The following is a 24,728-nucleotide window of genomic DNA, read 5'->3' on the forward strand; positions in this document are numbered from 1 at the left end:
GGGTTTTCGAGCTTGCTGGATTCAATGCCTTCTTTCACGTATAGAGCGCCACCAATAAGTCCTTCCCTGTCCTTCCGATGTAGTTTATATCCAGGGATAACCGTATCCCACTGGTTTTCTCCATTCCACCAGGTCTCTGGTATGCTCACTCTATCAATGCTCTCCTCTAAGACCAAGCACTCCAGTTCTCCCAGCTTGGTTCGGAGGCTCCTGGCATTAGCGTACAGGCACTTGTAAGCAGTGTCTCTCTTCAAGTGTCTTTGGCACTTGTGGTTTGGCCTGTGGTAATTTTGCTCTTCTGAATTTATATCCTGTGCCCCTGCTCTCACAATGCCTACTTCTAGGTCTACCCCTTTTAAAATTTCATCATTTCTTTGGTTTTTATCCCAGGGGGGAGGTTTATTCCGAACCAGACCTTTCTCAGCTCCTGTCGGGTTTTCCCCCTCAGTCAGTTTAAAAGCTGCTCTGCTACCTTTTTAATTTTAAGTGCCAGCAGTCTGGTTCCATTCTGGTTCAAGTGGAGCCTGTCCCTTTTGTACAGGCCCGGCTTGTCCCAAAATGTTCCCCAGTGCCTAACAAATCCAAACCCTTCCACCCGACACCATCGTCTCATCCCCGCATTGAGACTGCAAAGCTGGGCCTGTCTGGCTGGTCCTGCGCATGGAACTGGTAGCATTTCAGAGAAAGCCACCTTGGAGGTCCTGGCTTTCAGCATCCTACCTAGGAACCTAAATTTTGCTTCCAGGACCTCACGGCTGCATTTCCCCATGTCATTGGTGCCAACGTGCACCACGACCACTGACTCCTCCCCAGCACTGTCTACCAAACTATCTAAATGACGGGCAATATCCTCAACCTTCGCACCAGGCAGGCAAAAAAACCTTGCGGTCTACACGCCCATCACACACCCCACTGTCTATGTTCCTAATGATTGAATCACCCACTACAAGGATCCCTCCACCCCCTGGAGATATATCCTTGGCACGAGAGGATAGCTGCTCATCCCCCAAGGAATGGGTCCCTTCTAAGGGATCGTTTCCCTCTTCCTCAGCTGGATGCTCTCCTTCCCCGAGACCATCATTCTCCATGATAGCAGGAGAGCTATCATCGTTGGAGGGACACAGCTATAACGTCCCTGAAGGCCTCCTCCACACACCTCTCTGCCTCTCTCAGCTTTTCCAGGTCCGCCACCTTGGCCTCAAGGAAATGAAGTCGTTCCCGGAGAGCCAGGAGCTCATTGCACCGAGAGCACACCCACGACTTCTGTCCAACAGGCAGATAGTCGTACATGCTACAGGCAGTGCAAAACACTGGAAAGCCCCCACACCCCTGCTGGCTTCTTACCTGCATAGTTTTGTTTAAGGTTTATTACGTCAATGGGTTGGAGACTGCGGTTTAGTTGAGGTTAGGGAACAGATGGGCAGAGTGGGGGGCCCTGGCCTCCTTGCCCTGCTGCTGAACTCGCTCTGGTGCTTAACTCGCCTTGACGCTTTGTCAGCTGGGGCCTTGATGCTTCGTCAGCTGGGGCTCCCTCTAGCTCGTGGAGCAGGCTCCTAAGATGTAGAAATATAGTCCCCCATCACTATTCTCTGGGACTGGCCACACAAATAGAAGCAGAACCACCATAAAACAGTGCCTTCAACTTCCCCACAACAGAGATGGTCCAGGGGAATACCATGGTGAGTAATATCAAAGGCTGCTGAGAGATCCAACTGCAGCAACAGGGTTGCACTCCTTCTGTCTTTTCCTTCAAGGAGGTAATCTGTGCGCCAAACCCAGGCCTGAACCTAGATTGGAATCGGTCCAGATAGTCTGTTTTCTCCAAAAGTGCCTGCAGCTGAACTGTCATTACCCTCTTGAGCACCTTGCCCTAAAAGGCTGGGCAGTAGTTGTCAAACACCTCAGGATCCAGAGAGGGCTTTTTCAGGAGCAGGTGTAATTTCAAGTCAGATGAGATCACCCCCTCACACAAGGATGTGTTAGCAACCCCTTGGACCCATCCGGTGAGCCTTGACCTGACCTGAATGAACAAGCAAGGATGGGCAAGAGTCAAGAGGACAAGTGGTGGAATGGACAGCCGGAGGCATTTTGTCCACATCCTCAGGCCTCTATTTATTTATTTATTTGTTTGTTTGTTTGTTTGTTTATATCCCGCCCTTCCTCCCAGCAGGAGCTCAGGGCAGCAAACAGAAACGCTAAAAACACTTTAAAACATCATTAAAAGACCTTAAAATACATTAAAATGAAACAACATTAAAAACATTTTTTTAAAGCTTTAAAAATATCTTTTTTAAAAAAATTGGAACTGATCCCACAGAATTGGATAAGATAGTGCTCTGGACACGTCACTGGAAACTTTATTAGCAGCAGCATGAAGATCAGCATGAAGACTAACAATGTTGTCCTCAAAGTCCCTTAGCAAACTTATCACAGTACGCTTTGGAGGGTTCCAATGCTCCGTGGGGCAGGTAACACCAGATTTTTGACCGTACGAAAGAGCCCTGCTGGATGGCGACTTGAGGACTCAATGGAGGCAGCAATGTGGGTCTTTTTGCTGCCATCATTGCTTTGTAAGAGATGTGGTTATGCCTTCTAACCTCTATTCAGTCTGCTTCACACTGAGTCTTGCGCTGTTTCCACTTTGGACATCATTTGGCCTGCTTCATTGCTCACAGCTCTGGGGAAAACTAAAGAGTACAAGAAGCTCTGCAGTGTCAGACCAGACACTCCGACAGCCTCCCCCATTTCAGTATTCCACAAAGAGGTAAGGCCTCAACAGAATTACTTACTTTGGCTATTGGGAAATCCTCCAGAGCACTCAGGATTCCAAAAGTCTCTGAAGGCATACCATCCAAATGGTCCCCCATCCCTACAGGGGGGAACTGTGAGCCCAAACTTTACCAGATAGGGTTGCCAGGTTCAGGGTCTGAGACTGATCCTGTATCTTTAGGAGAAGAGAAAGTCAGCCAAGTGCAGGTGTTCTTGCAATTCTCCCTCCCCCCTGCACAACTTTCAAAGATACAGAAGACCTCTTGGAGGCTGGGCCTGGCAACCAAGAGGTCTTCTGTATCTTTAAAACTTGTGGAGGGGGAAGGGAGAATTCCACCTTGTGGTTTTTCCCATTACAGCATTGCAAGAACACCTGCACTTGGCTGACGTTCTCTTCTCCTAAAGGTATAGGATCAGTCTCAGGCCCTGAGCCTGGCAACCTTACCAGATAGTGATCTGATTACGACAAAGGGATCTCCATCCCTCCAGTATCCAAACCACCCCCACCCCCACTTGTTCTGAAGTGAAAACTAAGTCTAGTGTGTGTCCTCCTGCCTTGTGTGTTAGTCCATTGACAACTTGGAACAGCCCCATGGTTCTCATGGAGGCCATGAACTTCTGAACCAGACCAGACAAAGAAACCTTGGCATGAATGTTGAAGTTACTCAGAATTACTCTCTTGGGGTTCTCCAACACCACACTTGAGACTACCTCCAACAGCTCGGTTAGGGAGGAAATGAGGCAACAAGGTGGGTAGTAAACTGATAACATCCCCAGTCTGTCCCATTGATTCAGCAACAGATATAGGTCCTCAAGAACCACTACAAGACTAAGGGGTTTTCTGGCAAGCTGAATGAATGTCTTCCGGACTACAGCAATCCCTCCTTGGCATTGGTAGGTGCTGCACTGAGCACCCCAGGCAGGGCAGAACTGAGTCAGAGCTATTCCTCCCAGTTCCTCCACCCAGCTTTAGGGGGCTCAGTGGGTAGGAGAGTTCCATTGTGCAAGTGTAAATCTTTGTGCTGATGGAATGAGGTGGTTGGATACTGCCCAAAATCTAGAAATTCTTTCTTTCTTTTCAAGGGATTTATTCACCAGAGACCTTTAATTTTGAGCCCTGTAGACAAGAGCTGCGCCTACGGCTTCATAATTCAGGTTACTGCGAGGCTGCAGAAATAAAAATGAAAAACAGTTTTCTAATTGAGAGACAATGAAAATCTTTATCAGCAGTGACAAACAATTGTTTTCCTCAGTGCCTCCAAAATGTAATTATATGGGCATCTCCTGCTTTGATGTATCTAATTACTGAATTACTATCGATCATATCGTCCATCGCATATCCAAGCTGCTGCTGCTGCTGCCTTCCAAAGGGCTTATTGTTCAGTACCAATTTAGTATTCTCTTTTCCCACACTTCTCTTTCATGCTTCCTTTTATGTAACCCTTACAAAATATCAATAATATGCCCTGAAGAGGTTTAGGCCATGTTTCAATTTTCCATGGCTGTCATGGTATCCTTTCATCACTTGCTATTATCTGCAGGCTAAGATATACATAGCTACTAACTATTATTTTCATAGATCTTGTATATGTATAACTCCCCCCCACCCTATTTGCTCACAAATGTTAAATGGCATCCTTAGGCACTTAATAAGTGTTTAGGTTAGTGACAGCTTTAGTTAGGACTGTATGCAAACAAAGTTCTCTCTGGACAAATTACAAGTTACTTTCCCCCCCCCCAAAATTATTTTTTTTAAAATATTCCTCACTATCCTCATACTAGCACTTTGGGTGATGTGAGCCCATTAAGCATTATTCTCAACTCACTTTCCAAATTAAAATGCCTAAGTGAAAACCTCATGATGCTACACATGTTCTCCACTTGTCCCATTTGTTGCAAATTAGTATTTTCAAAATGAAAATGGTACTGGGGAAAGAAAACGCTTGCTTTATGCTTAGGTGCCATGTGATGTGCTCTAGATAATTTAAAAAAGTGCTGAAGAATGTGTGCAGAGTGCGAAAATAGAGCCATGACAGCCCCCTGTAAAAGATGCACAATTCTCTGAATCCAGTGCTGTTTCATTTACCATATTCATAAGCATGAAACTATGTGGGTTTTCACCTAAGCAAAATACATTTGTATGCCTCACATATTTATTTTATTTATTTATTTATTAAATTTATATACCGCCCGACTAGCAATAGCTCTCTGGAAATATTCTAAATGGAACATAATGGAAATATTCTAAATTTTCTGTAGCTTAGTTGATTTTAGTTTATTAAACTTAAATATTGAGGTCTTTGGGCATAAAGGCCCTCTCTATGTGTTGTTTTAGTAAGGTCTAATTTGGTCCTAATATTTGATGGACATTACGGGAAAACTGTAAAAATGTCTAACTGTAGAAAGAGATGCTGCAGTTGTATGAACCCTTGGAAGGTGCCCCAGAGGTAGGGATGGGGAAGAAATTTGATTCAGTGCATATTACGTTTGCCAGGTCAGAAGCATAAACCCTGAGATTTCAGGGGCAGGCCCTAGTGATGTCATGGTGTGGGGCCTAACCCTAGTGATGTCATGGGGCAGTCCCTAGTGATATCACAGGATGGGCCCTAGTGATATCATGGGGCAATCCCTAGTGATGTCATTAAGCATGATATGTTAAGCATTAACCACAGTTGCTTGGAGCATACCACTCAAACAAAAATCTGTTTGGAAATTAAGATAGACATCTTAGCTAAATGACGGTGTCCCCAGGTTCAGCTGAAATGATGGAATCATTCCTTCTGACCTGCTTAGGGAGCCTGGGTAGGGGATATTTCATCTAGCCTCCTTGCTTCTGGCAAGAAGAGTTTAAGTGCTCCCAGGCCAAGTCAGTCACCAGAAGGCCATTGTACGAAGGAGGGAGCCTAGTGTTATGGAGATGTTAGATGGGAGCACTCAGGAGTAAAGATGGATGCCCTTGAAGGCTGAAATTCTAAACACTCTTACTAAGGGACTATGCCCCATAGAACTCAATAGGACTTACTTCTGATTAGATATGGTTAGGACTGTGTTGTTAGTAAGACTTGACTAGGATCCTTTGCAAAGTTATCCATATCAAAGCAGTGTTGGCAATACCCTGCCTGAAATGCCCTGCCCCTGCCTTTTAAAGTTGCTGCTCCAAACTTCTTTATAGACTTGACCCTTCACTGCAGAGAGAGGTTTGAGAAATGAGTAAGAGTTAAGAAGATTCTCTACTCTTTCCTGCCTACCATGAGGGCTGCCATAAACTCACTTTGCTAGCCAACCCAATTCCAGTGATTGATAATTGACAGAGAGAAAACACACATGTTTTGATCTACCTTCACAGGCTTGAGAACGACAGCAATTGAAGCTACACTTCCCAGTATGTGAATTCTCTTGCCCACTATTGGGCAAGAAACAGTCATGCAACCAACAAGGTGCATCATCAGTGGGTCTAAGGGGGTTGAGCTGAGCACATGAAACCACTGTTGTTGCTTCTATGGGTGTAAGGAGTGAGGTCAGAGGTAAATGAAATGCAAATAGAAAAACAAAAGACATTGATGATTTCCTAAATGAAAGACCATACCAACCACAACAAGATTCCTATGAGTAAGGCAAAAAACTCAGCATCCTACAACCAGTCAGGATTCCTAACCATAAACCAAAACAAAAACAATCCTGGCAGTCAGTCAGCCAACATCACAGAAAACCCCGTGCAGCACAACCTAACCTGGGGGCTGAAGGTAACGCAAACTGTTGTGGCATGATTTCTGACATGAGTGAGACCCTTTCAACACATAATACCTCTGCTCTGAAATCTGCACTGGTTGTCGATTTGCTACCAGGTCAAGTTCAAAGTGCACTTTACATGCTACAAGTGCCAAATAGTACTTGTTCTTCTCTTGTAAGAAATCAGTCGTTTAGTGTGGCAGCACCTATGCTTTGGAACTCCCTGCCTATTGACATTAGGCAGGCACCTTAATTATACTCTTTTTAGAACCTGCTAAAAACATTTTTTTGTGTAGGCAAGCCTACCCAGGCATGTAGAAGTTATTATGCTTTTTATCTGTTTTTAATTCATTGTTGATTTTTAAATACCTGTTTTTGACTTGTTTTGCCAAAGCTTTATTGTTTTAATTCCTGCTGTAAACCGCTTTGTGGTTTTATATGATAAAATGATATATAAACGTTGTAAGTAAAACACATAAATAAAATTTCAGAGTCACTGTAGCCCTTGGGTCTCTTTCTTCTTTTAGGAACAAAGGAATCTGTCTTATACCAGCTCAAGCCATTTGGTTCTATCTAGGTCAGTACCGATGACATGAACTAGCATCAGCTGTCCAGGATACCAGGCAAAATCTTTTCCAGATATTGAATTTTGGACCTTTGTATGCAAAACATGTGCCCTTGCTCTGTTTTAAAAAATCTTTTAAAGGGCAGATCCACATGATACATTTAAATCACTTTCAGCATGCATTTGAAGCACACGAATCGCACAACAGAATTATGGGTATGGTACTTTGTTAAGGGTGGCGGAACTATAACTCTGAGGGGAAAACTATACTTCCCAGGATTGTTTGGGGGAAGTCATGTGCTTTTGTAGGAGAATTTTTCTCCATTGGGATCTTTTGCTGGGGGTCCTTAAATAAATTTGAAGACACAGGCTTGAAGCAAAAAGGTAGGCCTTTATTCTTTACAAGCATATGCAAATACACATGCAGGGTCAGCCTCCAGAAACATCCAGGAGAGACTGCACTGAGGCACTGCGTGCAAGCTCTTTTATAGAGTACAATTACAGCATGTGACAATGATTTCACCAATCTCATGAGTCCTTGCCCACATAACATCATTCCAAACCAATCAGAGAGCATTAGCTAACTCCAGTGGTGATTCAAAAATTCTGTCCATTTCATAAATGTTACCATTGTCCTACTGTCTCTTCAAGACTAATGAATTTTGGTACTAGTTGGAACAGTTACTACTGTGAATGTTTTCAAGCATACCCAGTACATTCCATATGCCATTGTTTCCTAATGGGTCAGGCTGACTCAGGTACACCAGAGAAATTTGGACAAGTTCCCTTGAGTTAAGTTTGGGAACTTAACTCAGGGTGTTTGTGAATGTATGAGCACCCCCAGTTCTATTCCTTTGCCATAGGGGTTCTTATGTCCTTGTACTTTCTCAGAAATCCCATTTCCTTACTTATAAAATACATAGCTCATGAAAGAGGATTTTATTTAAAACCCCTGAGCTATGTTGTGAAACCACACAGACTAAGGAAAAAGCTGGATGACTCTGCTAGTAAGCAGGCCACCCCAGATGTACCCTTTTCTTTATGAAAACACACTTATAAAGTTGTAAATGTAATACACTGGATTGTTTTAAAATTAAAATCTCACTATTTCTCTTCATTGAAACTTTTCTCCTTTAGATGGCATTCAAGAATCAAACATTGGCAATCCCTACTTCATTTCATCAATCACAGCTTCTCTCACAGTCTTAACGCTTCTTGATTCCAAACAATAAAGTAATTAATCATGCATCAGCTGGGTCTTAGCAAAGAACCAGGAGATTGCTGTGATCTGTTTCCATTGCAACAGGTTTTTGCTGTTAGCCTGAATAAAATGCTATGATTCAGGACTCCCTGTTAGTCTGAATCTCAGGTCCCTATGATTGTAAAACATATACCCCTTTTAATAATTATGATCATACATGTATGGATATATAAAATTCCCCATTACTTTAAATGCGAGTTGGATGTGCTTTAAATGTATTATGTGGATCTGCATTACTTCATCAACTTTGCCTGCATATAAATCATTGTAATGAAATTTTAAAATGGAAATAAGCTACAAAGTTTACAGGGTGACCATGGCTAGCCCAAGGAAGAAGGGCCCACTTAAAATGTAGAGGAAATAATAATGTATAACCATTGCGTGAAATCAGATACATATCGAGACATAGTATGAAGAAATATTTATATAAGCATGAGTGTAAAATATGTGTATTATTTATACAACCTGTAAAGATGTTTATAGTTCAATCCTATGTTTACTCACAAACAAGTCCCAGTGTATTCAGATCTCCTGAACAAAGAAAGTATTATTTGTGCTGCTGAAAGCTATACATTTAGCGAAGTCCTTGTATGCAAACAAGCAGGAAAAGGAAAGTGTTTTCAGAACTTGCCATAGGTTTTAGCTATTGACTGGACATCAACTAATCCCTTGTCAATCACAACTGTGTCTTCACTTATTGGGTAAAAACCTGAAAAGGAGGGATTAGAGCAGTTGGTACTAACAGAAGTTGCCGGGGGTGGTGGTGGTGGCGGCTGACATTTTGGTGTATATCTCTTGAATAAGATAATCTAGAAACTTTTTTAAAAAATGAAAGCTAAGAGTCTGGAGATGGGGGGGGCTCAACAGGAGACCTGGAGAGGACCCCCCAAAACTGGAGTTTCTGGACAAAAACAGGAGACCTAGCAACCCTAGTTTACATGTAAAGTTGAATCTATCAAATTTGCACTTTTTGAAACAATCTGAGAACTGAAACACATCTGTCCTTCAAAATTTGCACATCTGAATTTTGCAATGCAGTCCTCCAATCAAGCAACATTTAGAAAAATGCATATATGAGGGCAAAGTGTGCATACAAATGATTATATAGTGGTGAAAAATAATAAACAGAATGCATTATATTAGGAGAAATTGCTTGCAAAAATGTACATGTCAAAACTGCATATAAATCCCAGGCTATGGTCTGAAGGCACATAGGGCCAGCTCCCTGCTGAAGCTAAGCAGGCTCAGGTCTGGTCAGTGCCTGGATGGGAGACCACCTGGGAATCATATGTAAGCCACCTTGGGTTTCATGAAAAGAAAGGCAAGGTATGGACTTCTGGGAAGGGTGACTTCGCTTGTGCCTGCTTTTGAGACGGGCTCCCGCCTCAAAAGAAGCTTATTCAGATATAAATCAGTCAGAACATTTTTTTTTTGACTGATGAAATTTCTCCCGGGCAGGGAGAAACGTAGAGATCAACCTCAAAAGCCTGTTTTTGTTGGGAGGACTGGATTTCATTAATTTATGAGAAAAGGTCTAGCCAGCAATGCCGGACGGACTTCCGAACAAGCTCTATCTGATTAATGCGATACATTTATCTTTTCTTCAAAGAGAAAACGGACTAACAGGCAAGCATCCTTCTTTCTATTATTTTTTTTACTTGGTTTAAATTGTTGCAGCAAAAAGAGATTTGTCAAATGAATCAGCTTTAAAGAACTTCTGGGTGAGCTATAACTCTTCTCTGTTATTCACGAAATTAACAGCTTATCTCTGTTTCTATTGCAAAAAGCTGTCCTGGAAGTGCATTCTAAAGATATAAGCAGAAGAGGGATTTCTATTCCGAGGAACATTATATTGTCTGGGACTATTCTCTTTTTGGTCTATTTTATTTTGACGAATCTGCTTCTTCACGATGCCACTAACTGTTTTGATGCTGGGAACTAAATTTGTTTTGTATTCTTGAACATAGAGAGATAAGGCAGGCTGCTCTGTTTATACTGTGATGTCATCAAGCCTGGAATATTAACCCAATTGTTGCTGAAATAAGAAGTGGTTCTTCTTTATTTTTGTTTTGTTTTCGTGGTTTTAAAAATGGCAATCAAGAAAGTGGCTGAGAATCTGGAAGTAATTATGTTTCAGAAAATAATGGATGAGATTGAGATAACGAAACAAACCCTGCGACAGGGCAGTAAGGAGCTGAAAATTGAACTGAGCAAAATGACGCAGGAGCGTAAAGAAATAGGGGATCCTGTGAGAGAGGAGAATGAGATCAGAGATGAGAAAAGAAAAAATAAAGGGAAGATACAAGCCCTGGAGATTGGAACAAATGTGGAATTGGAAAAAGATCTGGAGTTTATGGATATTAGAAATAAAATCTACTGTTTGGAATTTAACGTTATCTCTGAAGAAATTAATGAAGATATTAGAGATAAAGTTATCAATGGCTTGGATAATCTTCTGGACTGGAATGACGTGATGGAGCTTGATATAGAGAAAATCTATGGAATTAACTGCAGCCATGTGACAATGGAAAAACTCTCAAGAGATGAGCCAGTGCATTTTGTAAAAAAGAAGAACACAGATATGACTTTACAACAATATTTCAGCAACTTATTCAGAATGGATGGCAAGAAAATATTTGGGATAGAGGAAATTCCCATCAGACTCTTATTATATGACTATGGCTATGACAGCAAGATTATTATGGAATACTGATAATGGAAGATTGGACACTGAAATTACTGGACTTAACAGGACTATTGAAGATGGAAGATGGAATTAATATGGATAATGGAATAATGGCTATTGAAATTATTGGACCTAACAGATTTTGATGAGATGGATTAATCGATATGTTTATTTGGACTATGGTTATGACAATAAGATTATTATTATTATTAATGAGATGGATTAATTGACATGTTTATTTGGAGAAAAATTGATAGATATATTTCTTAAAGAATTGAAACCTCTCTTTGACTTTTTGTGGAAAGAATAAAGTAATGTTTATGAGATTTGATGATTAATTAAGATAACTACTGGAGGAAAGTGATTTTATAATATAATTTAAGAGACAGGATTGTTATATATTGTAGACCTACAACTGATTTGATCTGCGACAAATGGGAAGTCAACATTTTATTTTTTTGTTTAATCATTTTTGTTTTGTTTTGTTTTGTTTTTTGTCTTTGAATGTTTTATGATTTTGTTTTGTATGTTTTATGAAAATTTGAATAAAAATTATTGTAAAAAAAAGAAAAGAAAAGAAAAGAAAGGCGAGGTATAAATGTAATAAAAAAATGTTTATTAGGAGAAATTCATATTAAAATGCTGAAGAATTTTATGGGGATTTTTTTTAAAAAAAAAAAGATCACAAATTACTGCAAAAAAGTGCAGAACCAAATTGAAAATTGGAAAAATGAGAAATGGACAGAACCAAAATTGACATATCCTTCCATTCCTACTCAGAGGCCATATGATTGATCAGAGGTGCCTCTCTAGCACTGGAGAAGGAAGGAGATCCAACGTTCCTGTCACTGCAGTAACTTACACAGCCCTGACCCAAATGACATCAGAGTTTCGATGTCAGAAGGGCCCAAAAGGGGTTATGTCTGGGAGTGGTTTGAGAGCATGCTGGCACACATCTGGGAAATTTGGGCATGGGCAAAACTCTGGAACTCCAGAACCAGGTGGATCTTGAAGTGGATTCTGATAAGCTGCCTTTGAAATCCACTATGGTTTCTACCAGGCCAGTATTCTAAAGATCCATGCTAAATTCTGGATTGGTAGGATTTGCTGATAACTCTAATTAACATAAAGTGAGCAACTATTAATGTGTTGGAAGAATGTCCATAACATCAATTTCCTGCCTATTTTCCTTCATAACACCAACATGCATGAAAGGGTCTTAATGATAACTTGAGATTCTTCTCCCAGTTCAGTTAATGTACATTTCTTTACCAGTTGTGAAGTTTTATGTATTAATGAAATAGGGATAGGATTATAGCTTTATTCCATATTTTAGGAAGACTTCCACTTTCACCCAGATGTTTACAAAGACATTTTATGCAAGCATCATGCCATTTATGTAGCAGCTGTAGCATGTAACCAAAGAAATGACACAAGGGTCATTAATCAGTTTTTGTAAGCACAGGGAATGGAGAGTCTTGCATACAGAAAAAGGGAGGGGGAGGGAGAGAAAAAGGAGCAGATGAGCAAGTGAGATTTCATTTTTGCAAAAATGCTGTAAGTTTCTAAGTGAAGCTGTGAGCAGAATCGACCTTTATATATGGCGTTTATTGATCTGACTAAGGCCTTCGATACCATGAATCAAACCGCTCTCTGGGCCATCCTTCTGAAAACTGCCCAGATAAATTTGTGAATATTTTGCAACTCCTTCATGACAACATGACAGTGACAGTCTCGGATAACAATGGCTTTCAAAGTGATCCATTCAGAGTTGGATCAGGCGTAAAACAGGGATGCGTCATTGCTCCTACCTTATTTGCTATCTTCATTGCTATGATTCTACACCTTATTGAGGGGAAACTTCCTACTGGTGTGGAAATCATATAATGACCAGATGGAAAGCTTTTTAATCTCAGTAGGCTGAAAGGAAAAAGTAAGGTAATGTCAACCTCTGTCGTAGAATTTCAGTTATGCCGATGATAATGTGGTCTCTGCACATTCAGAGAAAGTTCTTCTAACTATCCTAAATGTCTTTGCAGAAGCATATGAAAAGCTGGGGCTCTCACTTAATATTAAAAAAACCCAAAGTGCTTCATCATCAAGTGCGAACTATTCCCTCTGTAGCACCATCAGTCCAGCTTAATGGTGTGACGCTGGAGAACTTTGATCACTTCCCCTATCTTGGCAGCCATCTCTCTGTAAAAGCTGACATCGATGCTGAAATTCAACATCGTCTGAGCTCTGTGAGTGCCACATTCTTCTGAATGAAGTATAGAGTGTTCGAGGATTGGGATATTCGCAGGGAGACCAAAATGCTTATTTAGAAAGCCATTGTACTACCGACCTTAATGTACGCCTGTGAAACATGGACCATTTATAAATGCCACTCCCAGCTTCTTGAAAGATTCCACCAACGCTGCCTCCGGAAAATTCTGCAAATTACTTGGGAGACAGATGGACTAATGTTAGCTTTTTTGAAGAAGCAAAGACTACCAGTGTTGAAACAATGATCCTTCAACATCAACTTTGCTGGAACGGCCATGTTGTTCGAATGCCTGATCACCGTCTTCCAAAGCAGCTACTTTACTCCCAACTTAAGGATAGAAAATGCAATATCGGTGGACAGCAAAAGAGGTTTAAAGATGTTCTTGAAGTGAAACTAAAAAAATGTAACATGAACATCAAGAACTGGGAAGTCTTGGCCCATGAACATCCCAAATGGAGGTTGGCTATTATCAAAGGTGCTGTGGACTTCGAAGAAGCACGAGTACAGGGCAAATGGGACATATGAGCCAAGCGGAAGGCACGTCAGACAAACCCTCATTGCAACCATCTTCCATCTGGAAACCTATGTCCTCACTGTGGGAGGCTGTGTGGATCCAGAATCAGCCTTCACAGTCACTTACAGACCCACTGTTAAACACCTTATCTTGGAAGACAATGTTATTTGGCCACGAGTGATCGCCAATGAAAAAATGCATATTGGTTAAAGGTATGCATGTGCACATCTTGTGAACTGAGTAAGTTTACAGCTTTCAGCAACAGCATGTGTGCCTGCCTGCCCACTTTTCTGTCTCTGTGCACATCCAGTACAAGGTCCAGAAGATGAAAGAAGCAGCCACAGCACAGTAGGATCTTGGTAGGCAAACACAATAAACAATTTCACAATAAAGTGTACATGCAGAGGTTTTTATTATTTGCAAAAAATAGCATATTAAACACTTTATCACATATTTTAAACAAAAATAAAAAGTGTCCATGCAGTTTATGATGCCATTACAAGGTGTTACAGTTTTCTAAATATAACGATTCATACAAGTTTCCATTTTCTTAAAGAGCTGAACATTGCAGTTTATTTATCTAATTCTTAGCCTGTTGTGAAAACCTTCCCAACACGAAGTTTTAATCCTCTACTAACTTTCTCTGGGAGTAACGATGCAATCTCTCTCTCTCTCTCTCTCTCTCTCTCCCTCTCTCCATCCTATTTTTAAGGCAATTAGGCAGGGCTTACTTATGTGTCACTGCTGTTATTTGGCAGGAAACTAATTCTGATTTTTGTTTTAAAAATGTTCTGCAATGACCAACTGTTTTTTACAATAAACTATTATATGGGGTGTATGTATTTGTACATCTCCAGTGTGTGTACATAGAGTCTTTCCAACAACCCTGTGAGGTAGGTTAGGCTGAGAGTTAGTTCAGTCAAGCTGCACAAGCTTTTTCAGCTGCTCCTATATTTTTAATGCTATTGTAATGTTTAAATGTTATTTAATAATTATATTATGTTTTTTGAACTATTTATAACTGTTGTAAGAAGCATTGCGAGGACAGGGACTCTCAAATGCAGGTTAACAATCTGTTAACCTGAAATGCAGGTTAACAATCAAGACTGTGGATTCAAAATGACTGTTCACATTGGTAATATATGTACATAAGCAGAAGTTCTTGACAATAGATTGGTGGGAGGTGGATGGGAATGTAGGGGGCCCAATCTACATACAGCATACCGGGCCCAGAAAATCAGGTTGGTGACTCTGGCCTCAGCTACCACGTATGGCCCCGAGCCACATGAGATGAGTCCTCTGGCAAAGCTGGGAAGGGGGACAGTCAATGTAGGAACTGTTGGGGAGGAAGGCTCAAGCCAGCCTTACCACTGCCATCCACCAGTGCCCAAAGGCTATCCAGAAGCTAGCCAAGGCCACTGTGCTGCTGCTGCTGACACAGGGCCTGGTGGGAGACTAACAGAGGCTGGGTGATGCGGTGGCAATGGTTTTGAATTCCACATGCAGGGCCCATCTCATGCACTCAGACTCTGGGCCTTCCCCTTGCCCATTGCTACATGCAAGTGCAATTCACACATATGCAAAAAAACCCATTTTAAAAAAAACAAAACAAAAATAAAGGGGGGAGAAGAACCAAGCAAACAGCTGGTCCTCTCTGAGTGTCCTCCTACATTTTGCAGCTGGGTCAGATATCCAAACCTTGGCTGCACTGGCCAGAAAGCAGGCCACTGGCAAGTCTACCCATGCATGCTCCATTTGTACATGTGTTGCAAACTGAGCTTCCTATCTATTGTGGAAGTGCCTTGTATATATTTTTAATACTACTGTCTATTACAGTGGCGGGCAAGAGTGATCTGTCGCTTCTCTGGCAGCTTCCTGAGCATGAAAGGAGGAAAGGGAGAGAGAAAGAGAGAGAGTGGGTGGCCTCCCCTTTATGGCTCTGGTTTCACCCGCTGTTGCTTTGGCCCCATTCACCACTGGCACATGACTCTTTATAGGTCACCCCAAGAGAATGTGGCTGTCAACAGAAAAAAAAGTCCCTCACCCTGGATCTAAACCATGGGGAAAACAATATTTTTTTAAAAAATGACATGATGAGAAGCCCAAAGGGATAAAGACGGTTTAAGAATCTGCATAGAATAGATCTTGTTTTAATGAGGCAAAGGCTTTATCCTTCTCTCCTAAGAGCGCTTGGCAAATGAAAGTAGGCTTTCCTGTCCCCTTTCAGCATTAGCTCTAAATGTGTTCCAGCTTTGATGCTTTCAACATCTTTGTTCTAGAGTTTTGAAAGTTGTCTTAATAAGATGTCTTGCAGCCACTGAAGTGTGAGAAAGCATTCTGGGGGAAAGAATGTATAATCACCTTGAGACTTCAGCTGAGATCTCAAGCCACCTGGAAAGGAAGAAATGACTAAATCAGCCATTAGAATCAGCTTTGTGGTGACAGTAAGGGAGACAGCAAAGGCTGGGTCAAAGCAGCGATCCGATGGTATTGCATGTCATTCCAGAGAAACACAAGGAAATAAATGGCTCAATTAATTTAAAGGTTGCTGCAACTGTAGTGTTTTATCTGATGTATCTGGGGGATGCGAGGTCTGCATTGGCAGCGTTCCTTAATCTTCAGGACCATCCATCAGATAATATCCATGCGCTGGTGTTGCCCTGCCTGGAGACAGCATGGCATATATGCTCAGTCCTGTTGCCAGGCTGCTGGTGATAAGGCATAGAAAGAGGGTTACAAGAACAGGGCTTGTAATAATACTACATTACAGTCTATTTCATTGCTGAGAACCTTTTAGAAAAGTGAGGAAGAGTGCCATTTCAGCTTTCAGTAAGAGGAAGTAGTCTGCTCTAAGTTGCAAAAAAGGGTGTATTTAATAAACATTTTACACCTTATAACCATTTTCCTTTGTCAAAAAAATCATATGTGAATTGCTTAGTGGTGAGTAAATAAACACAATGAGGCACAATGTTTAGAATGCTGTACGGTCAATGTAGAGATGAGAATTACAATCTTAACTAACGTGGATTTTTGTGGTTTCTTCTTTTCTACTCCAAACCTCTCCAAAGCCAATTAATTTTCAGTTTTGCATTTCAGAGGAGTTGCCATTGAGAGATCATGCAAAATGTCTCAATGTGAGCATCCTGGATAAACTCATTGCCTTATTGTGCATCCTGAAGAAGCTCACTGCCTTCCCTGCACTCAGCTTGCAAGCATGATAGCTTATGATTCCAGCAAATTCATCCATGATGGTAGACTGCCAAGCATTCTCAAAACTACAAAAACAAAAGATACAATCTATAATGAAACTTCAGTAAGTTCAAGTCTAATAGTTTTTCAGCATCTTGATGTTGGGTGAGCAAGGCAGAGAGACAACCCAGAGTTAATTTATAAAAGTATAATTGTCATATTCAAATGCAAGAATAACACCATATGGAACATTATGCTAATGTGTTATCACACTAATTATTTCTTATATTACTCACCTTTGGAGCTAACAAAAACCTGCATGTCTGCCTAGAAAAGTATTTGAAAAGTTTTATGTTGTTCTTTTACTTGGACACCTCCATCCATCCATCCATCCATCACTTCTAAGTAATCATAGAAACAACATTTACATAGAAAAGGTCATTTACAGAGGGTCAAATTATATAGGTGCTTATTTGCTAATACTAGAAACCTGGAAATCCAGATGGGTGAATCGTTGTTAAGAGTGGAACACTGAAAACCAATGGGATACAGACGGTTACCAAGCCAAAGAATGATAAGTTCATGTGATTTCCCTCTACCTCCTACCCTAACTCAAAACTGGGTATCTTAAGAACCAAAAATAAATCAGGGAGGTAGCCAAAGTAGAAAATATAATAATGGAGGACTTCAATTATCCTTCAATGTGATTTTTGGTGTTTGACAAAGAGACAAAATTGATAACAATTTATGACTATACCTTGGGCATAGATAAGATGAGATATGATTTAATCCTAATTGGTGCACATGATCTAATGCAAGTTGCAAGCATTGCTTCGAGGACTTGGTGGAACAATCCTAAGTATGTCTACTGAAAAGTAAGTCCCACTGATTTCATGGGGCTTATCTCCAGAGAAGTGTCTATAGGATTGCAGCCTAATCTAAATGTCTGTGTTGGATTGCAACCATTGCTAGCCTTCCTAAGACACATGGAACGCCTCTTGAAAAAGTGTCTAAAGGATTAGGCCCTTGACCAATTCAAAGTATTCTGGGGGAAAACAACAACAAATACTACTTTAAAATATGGAGGTAGAATGGCTGTTATAACAAATAACTTTCCAAACTTAGCAAATTCTTGAGATAACAACTGAGATGAAAAAGTATTTGTTCCAAACCACATGAAATTGTACAGAGCAGTATGAAAAATATACATGAGGATGGAGGAGGAATATGCTATGTTATTATGCTGTCTTTTATGGTATAGCCAAATCTAATAATATTTTCAAAAATTAATATTTATTCCTTTAACTTGGTGAATGAAAGGATCAGCAAAATTATTACTTTTTACCATGTTTCCATCAACTCCTAGACAATCCTTTTCAGCATCATTGGCATGAATGAGGTAATAAAGGTATGCAAGAAATATGTATGTTTAAAGCAGGGGTAGCCAACATGGTGCCCTTCACATGTTGTTGAACTACAACACCATAAGCTTTATGTTAGGAAAGCAGGAGATTGATTTTGAATGGTGTAAGAGGTAAAAGAGTCAGTTAAAGCTAAACTGTGTAGTATTGCCTAGTGGATAGAGGGCAAAGACTGCCAAGCTTCTCTTTACATCTGCTTTCTGCCTAACAAGGAATTTATGTAGATCACTTATATTTCCTTTAAAAATAACGTGAATAGTAATTAGTTAATAAAATATTCCTAGTTTGCCCAGAAATTTGAAAAATTCTGTCTTCTGTTTTGAGACTTGCCTTGCCCACTGATTTACCACACTACAATCTTAACTAACCTGGTTCTGGTGTTGAATGAGTAGAAGGAAAAGCCATAAAGATATTTCTCTAGCCTAGAAAAAGAGGGTCCTTTGACTTCTGCCCATATATTTTGACTCACAGAGAAATCTGAGTCTGGCTGGTATTTATTTATTGCTTTAATCAAAGGCATTTAAAAAGCCATCCCATAAGAGAAATTTGGTGAGTGACTCAGAAAACAAATATTTATTTATTTGTTATTTAATTTATAACCTGCCCTTCCTCTCAGCAAGAGCCCAGGGCGGCAAACAAAAGCAGTAAAAAAACCCCACACTTTAAAACATCATAAAGACAGACCTTAAAATACGTTAAAACAAAACAACTTTAAAAACATTCTTTAAAAATGCTTTAAAACATCTTAAATAAAAAGGGTTGGAAAAACATATCGTTTAGGGAAAAAAAGGGTTTTTTAAAAAAATTAAAAGCAACTCCAACACAGATGCAGACTGGGATAGGTATTAACTTAAAAGGCTTGTTGAAAGAGGAAAGTCTTCAATAGACGCTGAAAAGATAACAGAGATGACACCTGCCTAATATTTAAGGGGAGGAAATTCATAAGAACATAAGAACATAAGAAGAGCCTGCTGGATCAGGCCAGTGGCCCATCTAGTCCAGCATCCTGTTCTCACAGTGGCCAACCAGGTGCCTGGGGGAAGCCCACAAGCAGGACCCGAGTGCAAGAACACTCTCCCCTCCTGAGGCTTCCGGCAACTGGTTTTCAGAAGCATGCTGCCTCTGACTAGGGTGGCACAGCACAGCCATCATGGCTAGTAGCCATTGATAGCCCTGTCCTCCATGAATTGGTCTAATCTTCTTTTAAAGCCATCCAAGCTGGTGGCCATTACTGCATCTTGTGGGAGCAAATTCCATAGTTTAACTATGCGCTGAGTAAAGAAGTACTTCCTTTTGTCTGTCCTGAATCTTCCAACATTCAGCTTCTTTGAATGTCCACAAGTTCTAGTATTATGAGAGAGGGAGAAGAACTTTTCTCTATCCACTTTCTCAATGCCATGCATAATTTTATACACTTCTATCATGTCTCCTCTGACCCGCCTTTTCTCTAAACTAAAAAGCCCCAAATGCTGCAACCTTTCCTCGTAAGGGAGTCGCTCCATCCCCTTGATCATTCTGGTTGCCCTCTTCTGAACCTTTTCCAACTCTATAATATCCTTTTTGAGATGAGGCGACCAGAACTGTACACAGTATTCCAAATGCGGCCGCACCATAGATTTATACAACGGCATTATGATATCGGCTGTTTTATTTTCAATACCTTTCCTAATTATCGCTAGCATGGAATTTGCCTTTTTCACAGCTGCCGCACACTGGGTCGACATTTTCATCGTGCTGTCCACTACAACCCTGAGGTCTCTCTCCTGGTCAGTCACCGCCAGTTCAGACCCCATGAGCGTATATGTGAAATTAAGATTTTTTGCTCCAATATGCATAATTTTACACTTGTTTATATTGAATTGCATTTGCCATATTTCCGCCCATTCACTCAGTTTGGAGAGATCTTTTTGGAGCTCTTCACAATCCCTTTTTGTTTTAACAACCCTGAACAATTTAGTGTCGTCAGCAAACTTGGCCACTTCACTGCTCACTCCTAATTCTAGGTCATTAATGAACAAGTTGAAAAGTACAGGTCCCAATACCGATCCTTGAGGGACTCCACTTTCTACAGCCCTCCATTGGGAGAACTGTCCATTTATTCCTACTCTCTGCTTTCTGCTTCTTAACCAATTCCTTATCCACAAGAGGACCTCTCCTCTTATTCCATGACTGCTAAGCTTCCTCAGAAGTCTTTGGTGAGGTACCTTGTCAAACGCTTTTTGAAAATCTAAGTACACTATGTCCACTGGATCACCTCTATCCACAGGGTAAGTGCCACCACACTAAAGGTCCATTTCCTAAGTTGTGCAGAACGGACCTCCTGATAAGATGGTATCTCCAAGAGGCCCTCACCTGCAGAGCACAGTGATAGACTGGGTATATAAGGGGTAAGATGGTCTTTCAGGTATCCTGGTCCCAAGCTGTATAGGGCTTTGTACACCAGAACTAGAACCTTGAACTTGGCCCGGTAGCAAATGGGCAGCCAGTACAATTCTTTCAGCAGCAGGGTGACGTGTTGGTGATACCCTGCCCCAGTGAACAGTCTCGCTGCCGCATTTTGCAGCAGCTGCAACTTCCAGACCAACCTCAAGGGCAGCCCCACATAGAGCGCATTACAGTAATCCAGCCTGGACGTTACCAGTGTGTGGACAACAGTGGTCAGGCTATCCCGGTCCAGAAATGGCCGCAGCTGTCTTATCAGCTGAAGCTGGTAAAAGACACTCCGAGCCACGGAGGTCACCTGGGACTCTAGTCACAAAGATGGATCCAGGAGCACCCCCAGACTATGAACCTGTTCTTTCAGAGGGAGTACGACCCCATCCAAAGCAGGCAACCAACCAATCATCCAAACTCAGGAACCACCAACCCACAATGCCTCTGTCTTGCTAGGATTCAGACTCAGTTTATCAGCCCTCATCCAGCCCACCACAAATACAATTAAAATACAATAGAAAACAAAAAACTATTAACTAAAAATACAATGAAAACACATTTTAAAACTAAGAAGGTCAGATCATAAGAGACAAGAGTTATTTAAAAGGCTTGGGTGAACAATGAATATGGCACTAGTCAAACCTCTATAAGAAGCAGTAGGGAACAGTGGGTTGGGGCGGTGGCACTGACTTGAATTCCAGTGGCCTGCATCACTGCTGCATACTGGGACTGAAGAAAGGGAAGGGCAAGGTGGTGTTAAGGTTGACACCAGCACTGGATTGGTTCCATCAGGGTTTGCACCGCATTGACCTCATAGCTGTTCCCGCCTGGTATGCAGTAGCAATGTGGGCAACCAGAGGTAGAGTGAGCAATGATGTTCTACCCCTCCATCAGATACTGCTGAGAAGACTGTCCATAACTGCCGTGCCACTACCAAAAAAGCCCCACTCTCTTGTGGTTAACTGCTTAGGGTTGCCAGCTTTCTGGAGTTTTGCCCAGAGACTCCAGATTTTTGGGGTCCTCTTTGGGTCTACGGGTGATTTAGCTTAATCTCCGGACTATCAGCTTTCACTTTTTTAAAAAAGTAAGGTTCTAGGTGGTCTGGTTCATGAGATATACATCCAAATGTCAGCTGCCACCCCCTGCAACTTCTGTGAAATGATCTCTTAGCTGGCTGCTCTAACCCCTCCCTGTCAGGCTTGTAGCCATTAAGTGAAGTCAGGGTTGTGATTGACAAGGAATTTCTTGGCCTTTAGGCAGTACCTAGACTCCATTGCAAAAGTAGAAACTCATGTTTCCCCCCCTCCCTGTTTATCTGAAAAGCTCATAAATTGAGTAAGTATATAGCTTTCACCAGTACCGAAAGTTGTTTTTTCTCTTGTGTGCAGGAGTCAAACAAGTTTTCCTGGGCTGTTGAAGAGGCAATGTTTCCAAAACTTTTCCAATATGAAGCTTTAATCCAATACTTCCTTTTCTGGGAGTGAAACTGCAATGCTAATCCCACATACTTGGAGTAAACCCCATTGAATTCTGTAGGACTTATTTTTGAGTAGACTTGATTATGATTGTGCTGTAAATTAATGGGACTTTTGAGTGAACATAGCAAAGGATTGTGTTTGTGTTGTAAATCTTCCTCTCCCCCTCCAATCCTATTTTTAAAGCAATTAGGCAGGGCTTACATAGGTATCACTGCTTTTATTATGTAGGAAACTAATACTGATTTTTAAAAAAATGTTCTGCAGTGATCAACTGGTTTTGACAATAAACTATTATATGCGGTGTATGTATTTTTACAACTCCAGTGCGTATGTGTATATGGAGTCTTCCCAACCCTGTGAGGTAGGGTTGGTGATTGGAAACCAAGGCAGCTCACAACAAGAAATAAATTCCTTTAAAATCCAATAACCATAGCAACAAGTATAAAGAGTTGCAAAACAACTTAAAGTGGCATGACTCTGAATTTTGGGTTGGGTGAGTGAAGTTCCTTATCACCTGAGGCTGCAGTTCTGTGCATGCTTCCATGTTTGAATAAGTCACATTGAATACATTGGGACTTTCTTCTGAGTAAACAATCATACGATTACACTACAAATATCTTTACAGGTTGTGTAAATAAACATATTTGATAGTCATGCATATATAAATACGTCTTCATACAATGTCCCAATAAGTAGCTGATTTCACACAATGGTTGCATTTATTGTTTCATCTACATTTTAAGTGTGCCCTTCTTCCTTGGGATGTTCATGGTTCCCCTCTGTTGTTTTCATCCTGAGGGGCAGATTAGGCTGAGAGATGGTGAGTAGCCCATGGTCACCCAGTAAACTTCATAGCTCATTTCCATTTTGAAAAATTAATTTAAACAAATTACATGCAGGCAAAGTTTATTAAGTAGATCCACACAATACATTTAAAGCATATCCACCTTGTGTTTAACATGCATGACTTCCCCTAAAGAATCCTGGGAAGAGTAGTTTCCCCCTCACAGTTATTGCTCCCACCACCCTTAACAAACTACAGTTCCCATGATTCTGTGGTGGGATTCATATATTTCAAACGCGTGTTGAATGTGCTTTAAATGAATGGTTTGGATTTGCCCTATGTATGATGTGCATTCATTAGTGAATTGAAAAGAAGAATTTTAAAAGATACCTTTTTTAAACAGGGGAAGGGCTTTAGCTCAATGGCAAGGCATATGCTTTGCATGCAAAGGTCCAAAATTCAATTTCTGGAAGAGACTCTTGCCTGGAATCCTGGACAGCCAATGCTAGTTCATGTCATCAGTACTGAGCTAGATGGTATCAAATGGCCTGAGTAGATAAGGTAGATTCCTTTGTTCCTAAAAGTGGAAAGAGACCCAAGGGCCACAGTGACTCCAAAAGTTAGTTATGTATTTTTTATTTACAACATTTATATACCGCTTTATTGTAAAAAACAAAGCAGTTGACAGAAGGAATTAAAACAAAATTGCTGGCAAAAACAGTTAAGACAGGTATTTAAAAACATTCAAAATAATAAAACCAACAATCAGTTAAAACAGATAAAAAACTTAATAGCTTCTACATGCCTTGGTTGGCTTGCCTAAACAAAAATGTTTTTAGCAGGTGCTGAAAAGGGTACGATGAAAGTGCCTGCCTAATGTCAATAGGCAGGGAGTTCCAAAGCGTAGGTGCTGCCACACTAAAGGACTGATTTCTTGCAATAGCAGGACAAGCACTATGTGTGTTTTGTCTCTGTCAATTATTACTGTCTGGAATTGGGTTGGCTGTTAAAGTGAGTTTAGAGCAGCCCTCAGAGTAGATAGAAAAGGGTACAGAATCTTCTTACTCTTACTCATTTCTCAAACCTCTGAAGTGAAGGGTCAAATCTGTAAACAAGTTTGGAGCAGCCATATTAAAAGGTAGGGGCAGGGCATTGCCAACCGTGCTTGGATATGGATATCTTTGCAGAGAATCCCTAGTCAAGCTTTACCAACAGCACAAACCAAACCATATCTACTCAGATGTAAGTCTTATTGAGTTCTATGGGGCTTAGTAAGTGTGTTTAGAATTCCAGCCTTCGGGGCATCCATTTTTACTCCTGAGTGCTCCCATCTAACATCTCCACAACACTAGGCTTCTTTGTTCCTACAATGGCCTTCTGGTGACTGAACTGGCCTGAGGGCACTTAAACCCTTCTTGCCAAAACCGAGTAAGTTAGATTAAATGTTCCCTACCCAGGCTCCATCTTTTAGCTAATATTTCTATCTTAATTTCCAATCAGAAAAAATATTTTTGTTTGAATTATATGTTCCAAGCAACTGTGGTTGATGCTTAAGGTATCATGCTTAATGACATAATTTGTCCCATCCCTGTGACATCACTCAGGCATGCCTCTGTGACATCACTCAGGCATA

The sequence above is a fragment of the Rhineura floridana genome, chromosome 8, assembly GCF_030035675.1.
Source record: "Rhineura floridana isolate rRhiFlo1 chromosome 8, rRhiFlo1.hap2, whole genome shotgun sequence".
Classification (NCBI taxonomy): domain Eukaryota; kingdom Metazoa; phylum Chordata; class Lepidosauria; order Squamata; family Rhineuridae; genus Rhineura; species Rhineura floridana.